Source organism: Cheilinus undulatus, linkage group 14, assembly GCF_018320785.1.
Source record: "Cheilinus undulatus linkage group 14, ASM1832078v1, whole genome shotgun sequence".
Classification (NCBI taxonomy): Eukaryota; Metazoa; Chordata; class Actinopteri; order Labriformes; family Labridae; genus Cheilinus; species Cheilinus undulatus.
In genome coordinates, this window is record NC_054878.1 from 17,788,502 (window position 1) to 17,799,097 (window position 10,596).

At 38.5% G+C, this 10,596-nt stretch overlaps 1 protein-coding gene across 3 annotated transcripts in view; it reads right to left on the reverse strand.

Moving 5' to 3' along the window:
* The window catches only part of LOC121521696 (kelch-like protein 29), a 146,991-nt gene extending 137,258 nt beyond the window's left edge, over positions 1 to 9,733 (reverse strand). For 2 of the 3 annotated variants that reach the window (XM_041805838.1, XM_041805840.1), the window contains exons 1-2: positions 8,454 to 8,713; positions 259 to 327 (exon numbers count right to left, since the gene is read on the reverse strand). The gene's annotated coding sequence lies outside the window, so the exon portion shown is untranslated. Of the gene's footprint in view, positions 1 to 258; positions 328 to 8,453; positions 8,714 to 9,656 lie in introns of those variants that run through there. The other variant, XM_041805839.1, reaches the window with a different exon arrangement.
* Positions 9,734 to 10,596: the final 863 nt, after the last annotated feature.

Sequence of the window (10,596 nt, forward strand, 5' to 3'; positions counted from 1 at the left end):
TCAAGCAGAATTAATGATGCTGTATATCAAATAATTCAGACCACCAACCCCCCACTAAAGCTGGACAACAGCACAGAACCTGAACATCTACACACAGTGGGCACGGTGTGTTGAAGTATAAGTACAGAGTATCATAAGATATTAGTCTTTTAAAGTACAGATATAAAATTCAACTTTGTCTAATTGTTTAGTTTGTGTGCAGCATATCAAAATGTTTATTCGTACACAGAATAATGAGCTTTTCATATCTCACCATACCTTTGGTCTCTGGTGGATGGGGATGCTCATCACAGATAAATTAGATCTTCAGAGTATCGCTCTCTGCACCTGCAGAAACAATAACAGTTGGTGAATATGGTGAGGCTTTAGAAAGAAAATAAAATGAAAACCTCCCAAAATCTGTCAGCAATATTCCTGTGCGCAACATCTGGACAAAAAAATAAAATAAAAAAATCAGGCATACTTTCACTTAAAAAAAAAATACATTCATGTGTAGAACAATGTGCATTAAGAGATTTCTTAGTGTAATGTTTAGTCTGGAGAACAGAATAATGACTCCATGGAGACTAGCGCTTCCCCCCAACTGTCCTGAGAGAACATTAGAGAAAAGCTGAGGATAATTGGCCTGTGGAAAAGGGCAAAGTAGAGACATATGGATATAGTTGAGAAAGCTCTGAGGGACTGGTAGTGAATGAATTCCTGGGAGGGAATGAAAAATTACTACAATTTCAAATTAAACTGAAAGCTCTGCTCTTTTTAAAAAGACTACAAGGTTTTCACTTGATATGACACTTCAAAGATCCTCATTGTCAAACACAACAAAAGCACTAGTGTTATTTGGAAAAAGCAGCCAAGAGACTCATCTGCTGTGGCAGTCTTTGTAAGTCACTGGATCTGTCTTTGTGTATCTCTGCTCCTGTTGTGTACTAGAGCACGGTCAGGGTTAGCTTAAACCATTGACAATTTTCAGCACAAGGCAAACAAGCTAAATAAGAACCTTGACAGACTTCCTTTTTAGACTGGGTCTGACTTGAGAACAGAAATGTGGAAAATAAAAGACTGATTTGTCTGGTCTATAACATTGTGAATGGTCACATTTGGTAGAGGTATTTCCAAAATACACATGATACTTCATCAAGCTAATGATCTGCAATTCTGAGCTTACATTCCTTCACAAAAAATAACAAAGGGTTTACACTCCATCTTCTGCTATTGCCAAAAAACAAATCCATCACAGAGCTGGTAGCGACTCAAGTTTCTCTCCAAAGCAGTATCTACAACCCAGAAAGCATTGCAGCCACATTAATCATTAAAAGGCTGTGAATCTCTGTTAAAACCTCTATGTCTGTCTTTAAAACAATTACTTAGACCACTGCTTTTTCTCTCTAACAAAGAAGCCAAAGTCACAAACAAAAAGGTAGTACAAGGGCTGAACAATACTGGAAAAAATGGCATTGCCGAATTTATTTTTTCTGCAATATGTATGGAATTGTTTTCATAAAAAGGGAACTTGAACCAAAAACATTAAGTGGCTTTAATGTACAGTATATTGATAAAATCATTTTAAAAAACATAAATTTTTATTATTTGGGTCTTTCAGTCATTTTCAGATTTCAGTTATCTCACACCCTCTGACAGCAACTTTGACACACACACACGGAGTAGGAGGAAGAGAGAGAACACAAGTGTATAGAGCAACGTGTTTCTTCATAAACTTTACAAATAATTTGTTATTGTGTTACTTCAATGTCATCACCTGTTTCTATGGACGCTCAAAGGAACTGATGATTAAATGAAACCTTAAGTTCAGGCTGCTGTGGTTGTCACACACTGGCATGCACAACAGCAGCTGAAAAGTAGACAATCAGCACATCCATGGTGTTTACAGAGCATATATTAACAAGCACAGGGGTAAGGAGCTGGTATGTATTGGCATTAGTGTCATGCTGGTGCAACTATGATGGTGGCAGCATCACCTGTAGCTAGGCCTGTGTGATACATCGGTTTAATTGATAAATTCAAATTTTTTTGTTAGGACGAATTTTTTTTAAAAATCTAGATTTTCCGATATTCCTCCGCACTCCTCTTTCTCTCCCCCTGGGGCTCCCATAGTTTACACCCTCCCCCTCCTTCACCACAGAGACCCACACACAACAGCACGGCTACCGGCGCAAATCCTGAGTTTCATCCCATAAGAACTGTATATTTTCGTCAGCTGTCAGGACCTGGTTCAGGTTTGCAGCTTGGGACCATGAACACACCACAGCACGCTGTAGTATTTGTTTAAAAACTGTGGCAACTAAAGGAAGCAGCACGGCTAACGTGTCAATATCTCAATCAAAGACATGCAGCCGAGTGGCGAAAGTGTGTCTCACTACAGACTGACAGGACCTCTACAACCATCAAACACACACTTAAAGCAGTCCATAGCACCGAAATCTAGTGGTGGGCACAGGGCAGTAAACTAGTATTAATACTGTCAATTGTAAAAATTCTTCCACAGAATGGGCTTCTGCATCGCCATCTTTACCAGTGTTTAAATGGGTGCGTTCAGCTGCAGAGCCCATACAAGGCATGACGCAGCCACTATCCAGCAAAGTAATGTAAAACGGCTTATTCTGAGTCCCATCAGCAGTAGGTTTTGTTCTAGCAGTAAAAGCAGCCACATAACTAACTGAACGTCAGTCACTCATGCTGCTGTATTTAATCTGTAATACAGTAAACAGGTTAAGTCTGTGTTTTCCTCTCTTAGTTTAAAGTCTGTACTAAGAAGGACCGCGTTCGCTTTGCAGAGCCTATCTGTCAGTCTGTCTGGGGCGTTAACACAAGTTTGGTCACCTTGGCTTGTTTTTAGCTCAGCAGTGCAGTGATTCAGCTTAGACAACAGTTTGAAATGTGTTTAAACTCCTGACTCATTTAATAAGTCCATGTTCAGTCCTAGAAGCGAGCTGTGGCGTTAAACAAGACAGAGATGTATTTAGAGATGCTGCTGTCAACGCTGCACTTTGCAGAAAGTCGCCGGTACCGCTGCAGAAACTTGGTTGAACAATGATAAAATGCTACTTCTGACAATTCCTTCACAATAAAAGCCTGTAGCTGTTGATATTTATTAAGGGCTTTTATTGTGAACACCCCCAATAGGAAATAAGGTGAAGTCAAACGCAGCTTGACTCACCTCAACATTACATGAGTGAAACCTAAAACTATAGGAGCAGTAACACAATATTGTGTGTGTTTTTTAAACAAGGATAAGAAAAAAATGTTTAAAATTGTAAATCAAATATTTTTAAAGAAAATAGGGGATTACATTTTTAGGCCATATTGCCCAGGCCTACCTGTAGTCTGAACGTGTACACAGACTCTGCGTGCACAGTGCTCAGATCTCTAGCTTCTGATTGTGACATTAGTGCAGATCAGTCACAAAAAAAGAGAAAACCTGCAGTTTTGGTCTACATCCAAAACTTTTGCTGTTTCTCTTGTTCCTCTCCTCTTCTTGCCTTTCTCCACCCCTATTCCTCCCTCTCACCCTTTCCAATCCTACTCCAGCCAAGCTGTTTAACATGTGCCTGGTCTGCTCAACAGTGCTGCCCTTTAAAGGGAAGGTTTATGTCGCCACTGTAACAGGGCTAAATACCCAGTTTTTTATTATAATAGGGTAGGTCTTTATTATAATATCAATGGTTAATGCTGGTTTATTATAGGCCACAACAAAAAGACCTGATGTCTTTGTAAAGTATCTTGAGAGAACTTCAGTTATGAATTGACACTATACAAACATTAAATGATTGACTGACTGACTGACTGACTGACTGACTGATTGATTGATTGATTGATTGATTGATTCAATCATGATGTGGTCCAGATAAAGTGACTCACATCACAGGAACTGTGATGTGACATTTGTGCATGTGCACATCGTGGTTGTGGAACAATGAACTTTTGATCATTCAGCCCTACACAGTATATAATTACAAAGTAAGTACAAAATTCACAAGAAGATTACAATGTAATACAAATTCGAGAGCTGCATTACCAGTTACTATACTTAAAATTTTTGGCCATGTAAATTATATATATATATATATGTATATACGTATATGAGGGGTGTAACGGTACAGAAAAATTTCGGTTCGGTACGTACCTCAGTTTTGAAGTCACGGTTCGGTATGTATTTGTTAATTCAAGCAAATAAAGAAAACGTAATTTTTAAATTAAATTGTATTAAAATAAATAGGCTTCATAAATTACATTTAGATTATTAATAATGTTGTAACCTCCTTCCAAAAGTTCTTCAATGATTAAAAATAGTACTAAATAAATACATTTTTGTGTTGCTCGGTTATTTTCATTGATAGATTGACATATTTGCACCCATCCTCTAAAAACCAAAATTTCCCAGCCAACTTGAACGCATCATCATACTACCGTTAGCTTGTTAAATATGCTAATTAGTGTCTTTCCTTCTGATTTCAACACAGACTTCAGCACTGAATTACTTTTTTAATCAATGGGACCTACTAAAAATTTTGGCAGAACTTTTCACAGCCCATCTTGGCAGATACAGAGGTTTGAGCCGTGTGAAATCTGAGGATAACTCTACCTAGGACGCAGCCGCAGAGTCCATCTCTCCCTCCTTCGAGGCAGACATATGAAGGTAAAATTAATTTGATTCACAGAGCCAGAGCACCACTGTTATAATAAAGACAATCTTAAAGAATAAGAAATTTATAACCAGCTGGTAAGACTTTGCTGTTCCTCCTCTTTACTGTGACGTTCTTGTTTGAGTGGAGCTTTTTCAAATGCTTTGATTGGTACGCTGGACGACTTGCTTTTAGCGACACAATTGCAGTATAGTGTCAGCGCTATTGTTGTTGTCTTTGTCCACTGTTGTATTTTACTGGGAAACAAAGTGTTCCTAAACAGGACTCTTTATCTGGGAATATTCAGGCTGTTACTGTCATTTGCTGTGGTTGTGTGGTTGTGAGGACAGTGTGACAGTGAGTTGTTTTCTGGTTTTCCTTCTGTGTATGAGCTTGGCTCCACATGTATTCGTTCAGTACACGTCTGTACCGTACCAAGATGCCCATACCGAATCGGTTCGGTATGAATACACATACCTTTACACCCCTAATATATATATATATTCTTTCTTGTATATCAAATACTTTATTGGCTGCTCAATAATAACTTTTAAAATTTGTAAGGGATAATCACCCATGGTGATGGTGTCATTGTGGTATACTTTCCTGTATTCTCAGATTTGTATATCCTCATTCTGCTTAAATGAAAAAGAAAAATAATAAAAGAGAGAAAGAAAAAGAAGAAATCACATATTTTTGATCCATATCGCCCAGACATGATCTAGGTTATTTAATTATTAAACTAATCTAATGAAAGGCAAAAATATAAAACCATAAGCTATTAAAAAGTCCCCTAACAAAGATTATTGAAATTTTAATTAACATTGTTAAAATCCTATCTTAAATGCCACAAAGAAACATTTGAAAAGGAGCTACCAGCTCAAATCTCCATATGTGCAGACATGTTTCAGAGCCTGCCCCTGTTCAGAGACCATTTTGGTCTCTGAACAGGGGCACTGAGAGCTTTTTAGAAATATGATACCAGCATCACTAGTCTGTGACTATGTTCAAAAGGGCAGCTGAGATATACTGCCTCTCATAGTTCACTGATTTCTAAAGAACCCAGCATTTGCTCATGGCCTTCTCCCCCCTGGGTGCAGAAGTGTATCATGCTTTTTAATAACCTCTGATGCAAATATTCAGTAGCACATTTAAGCAAAGATTTCACTGCCACTGCAAGCTGAGAAAATGGGGCTGTGACTACTTATATCATTGCAAATTACTCCCAGATTTAAAAAACACTTGTCCTACTTCCACATGAGTACAGTAAAAGAAGAAAAATAAAGGGGACAACTACTGCGCTTGTCACAGCTTCCAATCAAAAGTCCATCACCAGAGGCAAAAGCAGAGGGTCGCAACTTGATTCTAATGCATACACTTATACATTAATTGCTTTTTTTACTGTCTGGAGTGCTGTACTTACAATATTTATTGCCCCTTACTCCTGCAATTGTAACATCCTTAATAACCTCACAATAACAGTGGGAGGTGTGTTTACTAACTGGATAAGTGCCAAAAATACCAGAAAATACTGCACTGGGACAGAAATTCACTGTGGAACTTTGAGATGGAGTGACCTTAATGTTGCTAATGTTAGGTTGTGCACTTTGTGCATGACTCCAAATATTAAGTTAATCCATGCAGGAATAGTATTTCATGAAATATAATTTAGGCCTTTGCAATCTAGTGTAATTCCAGCATCACTCTACACATAAGGAGGTTCCCGCTTTCTTTGAGTATGAACGCTTCACACAGAACACAACGCAAGAACGCAGCTGCTTCTGTGCTTTTGGAGTCCAGCAAAAATCTGCATAAAATAAAATAAGATATGATAAGATATTCCTTTATTAGTCCCACAAGGGTAAATTCCAAATTTACAGCAGCAAGACATTTTCTTGTTTTCGTGACAAACATGCATTTAAGTCTGCAGAAGTCAGAGAAGTGAGCTCTGCGCAGGCAGAGTCTGCACAGAGCTCATGCAGCATGCATGCAGCATGCATGTGGTGACACTGCTGCCATCACTGTACCAGTATGACCCTTCAGGCAGGCGCTAAGTTACGTGAGGCTGATCCTAGGTTAGTGGATTCCTACTACAGATGGCACCTCTTTCCTGTGCTTGCTAAAGAAATCGGACTGCTAACAGCATGGATGCGTTGATCGTCTATTTCACAGCTTTAATGTGTGCGTTGCAGCCTCCTGCTGTTATTTCATTCGCTCAGCCCTACTCACCACTTTAACTTTCACAGTTTCACTGACCTGCAAATACTGTTGTTTCATGCATGTACTTATCAGATGTAAACAATAACAAAGCCCAAATTCGGAGGGGTCACTTGTGCCCCCCCCCCACAGTATCAAACATAAATAACAAATTATACCCCGGTGACTACCCAGAACAACTTAAACCACATTTGGTCCACACTTTGAAGTCCCTCACAATCACTTCGCATACTGTAAGTCACACACACATATTTCACACGTCTGTGAGATGCTGCTGTGCAATAATAATTCACTGATGAGCCAAGAAGACCCCTAACAAACACCTCAGCACCGAAGCAAACACAATGTGTTATCTCATCAGTTGCAGAAGAGCCTGTCAGTTGTGGAGGACGCAGATTAATGCTCTTAATCCCACCTTGATTCATGAGAGCCTGTTAGGTTTCATAGTGTTTCAGTGGGGAGAGTGTTTACCTCCTGTTTTATATGTTCAGTTCATTTATAACAACAAGGTATTTTTTTAGGAACAGGAGCACATGCAGTCAAACTGGGGGACTTTGCATCTATTTAAACTCTATAACACATTGGTAAAAAGTAATCTTTTTCAAGAGCAGACAGGGTTGAAACATGTATTGTTTGGTATGAGAAATTACATTAAACTGCACTAAATATGGAGCACAGATTAAATGCACAGATACCATGACTAGTACCAACCTATAGTCTTTCATCAACACTATCTCACTTGACAGGTTATTAAATAAGCCTAAAGAGGAAAGTGATTTAGAGAGAATCATTATCATGGACTAATCGCAGCAGTCATAATGACTCAGTATTCAACAAACACTGTGTGCCAGAAGAGGCAAAGTGTTTATTACATCTGGAGCTCTTATACTACCCAAGGCTGCAGCACTTCACTATAACAACACATGGGACTGTGACAACTACGGCAATGCTTTCTGGAGGATGAGTGAGGGCTACGAGTTATGTTCATCTGCAGAACCTAGCAGGATTCTAACACTAAGGAGTACAGAGTTTGAAAACATCGAAGAGCCTACTACAAGGATTAACAGCAGTCTGTAATGAATATGCGTGTTTATTTGTAGATGCAACTACAAATTCCAGTAGTATTTTAGAAGGAACAACGCATGATGTGAGTCAAATAAAGTCTAATAAATTCTTTAGTGCAGCTTGGTGGGAAATACTTTGGAGCTTTCCGGTATTATTTAAGTACATTTTTATCATACCATACCAGGCTGATACGAGTCAAATTAATGGATATTTCTCAAAGCATTTAGCAGCTAACCAGTTTTCCTACGTGGTTGACCTTCTTTCCCAAAACAACTCGCCCATTCACTAATCCAACCGTTGTGAGCAGACACGTGAAGTTAACAGTCTCTTTGAGGGAGCGCTTGCAAATAACCTGATCGCGCACGCACCGTTTCAAGAGGTAAGGTGGTCCTCGGTAAAGAGGCAATGAAACTAATGATGCTCCGCTCATACATTTAACATACAGAAGCTCACATGCACACTAAACTCTGCTGTTTGTCAAAAACAAAAACAAACATAAGCGACATGAGAGTCAGTGTGGCAGCCGCTTACCTCCTCGGCCGCTCGTCGCTCCTGTCCCACAGCGTTTGTCCCTGTTTCCCTGCGACGCTGCTCATGAATGAATGCTGTTTTTACCCCACAAAGACCGCTGTTGCATTTTACAGCCGAAGGAATAACAGCGTGGTTGGAGGCGGCTGAGTCTTGGTGAGTAGGTGTCCTGCCTGCACCGCGCTGCACAGCTCCAGACGGAGGGACCGGGACTATTCGGGAGTCTCTCACTGTAAGACGGAGGATGGGATGTGAGTGACAGATTGTTTGGGCTGGCATACAGTGTGGCTACTTTCCTACCAATACCGCTCCGCCTCTTTTGCTGTGATTGGTTCATGCAAGTCCTACAGCGCCACCAGCCATCACTACGCGCTCCTGCATGCACCTGCAGAACTTCACTCATAAGTCTGATGAAGATAGCAAAGAAAATGCTCCATTATTTGATCTTCTAGGGCTCACTGGGGGCTAATGAGCGAATCCTAGACTTTTATGCTGGCCTATATTTGGTAATAGTGTTGTTAAATCATCCTAATGTGTCAGTTATTTTTTTACAAAAGCATTTTTATGCGAATTTATCCATAAGAAGATTATCACTGAAGCCTTTCCACGTGTCCAAATCTTAACAACAAAGCCACTACAGCTTTTTAATTCTGTTTTTATTTTTTGTGAGAGCCCCCTTAGTCCTACAACATCAGCCAAAGTAGCCTGGTCCTGCATACACTCTTAAACTTGACCATTAAATGCTGCTAATTAGGCATCATTCACAGCATAGTTCCTAGTATCCGCCAATAATTCCACCTTTAGCATGCAATGAAAATTAACGGATCATTCTGACAGAATCCTGGATAACTACCAATTTTCTAAGAACTAAACTAGAAATATTGTGTCGAGGCAAAGATATAACAACAAATTTTAGTGCTGAGAACATAGGAAATGTGATCAAATAAAATAAAGGATGCGGTATCAGCTTTTATATTGCTAGCTAAAAATGCTACTTTGTGGCATGAGAAAGCAAAAAAATGAAAAATACTGTGCTTGAGCAAAGATATGGAGAATGACTTTTAGAGGTGGAAACTGAAGACAGTTTCAAAAATAGTTAGCCTGATAACCTACAATGAATTAAATTTAGCAGCTTTGATATCAGATCTTATTTTGCTAACTTAAAATGCTAGTTGCAGCCTAAACTCACCAGATAACTTTGCTTACCTCAAGAATTATCTTCCTCTCAGTGGCACAAAATGTAAAATCCATCCTTTTTAAACAGGTGTGTCCAATCAAAGTCCTTGATTAGCCCCTCTTTTTGGTATGTGGAAGTGTTCAACATGATTGATATCTCTTTTAATCTGAGACTGGCAGAATGAGCTGATTGTTTTTATTGGTTTATACAGTGTGGTGACATCACATTTTCCTAAGTTTTATTGAAAACACCTGCATTAAGACTTACAGTATAAATAATATAGAAATAAATTAAGCAACAGTGACTCCTAATCTGTATATAAACTATATCTCCAAAAAATATCCTCAAATCAGTACTACAAATTTATAAACCTGCTATTTCTGAATTCTAAAAAAAAAAAAAAAAAGAATAATAACAGAGAGGAAACAACTGCAGCAAGGAGTTGGATTTAATGCAAAAGATTACAAAATAAACCATGGAGGGTGTTGAAGCCATTTTGAAGTCTGTTTTATATCAGTTTCATCATCATCATCATCATTATTATTATTATTATTATTATTATTATTACTGTGTTAATGCTAACTACATGAATTTGGGAGGGTAAGATTTTTTTTAAAGATTGTTTAATTTTAAAACCTGTAACAGGTCAATAATAAACCCTGTGCATCTCTATAGACACTCAGGGTGTTGGTGACAAAAAATTCCCCACTGAAACCCATTATAACCAGACTTTTTTTTTTTTTTTTTTAATCCCTAAGCCATCGCAGTAAAAAAAGAAAACAATAATGCATTTACTGGTGTCAACTGCAATCAGCATTTCTTCCTCTTTGTCACTAAATGTCAACCCTTTTCAAATTTGCCATGAGGGGAACTTGTATGCTTTTTCTTGATTCTTGTAGGGGCATTAATGTAGCAAGTCTTGAAAAATAATTCAAAATAAAAAAATGTAAATTATTTAATAATTCATAA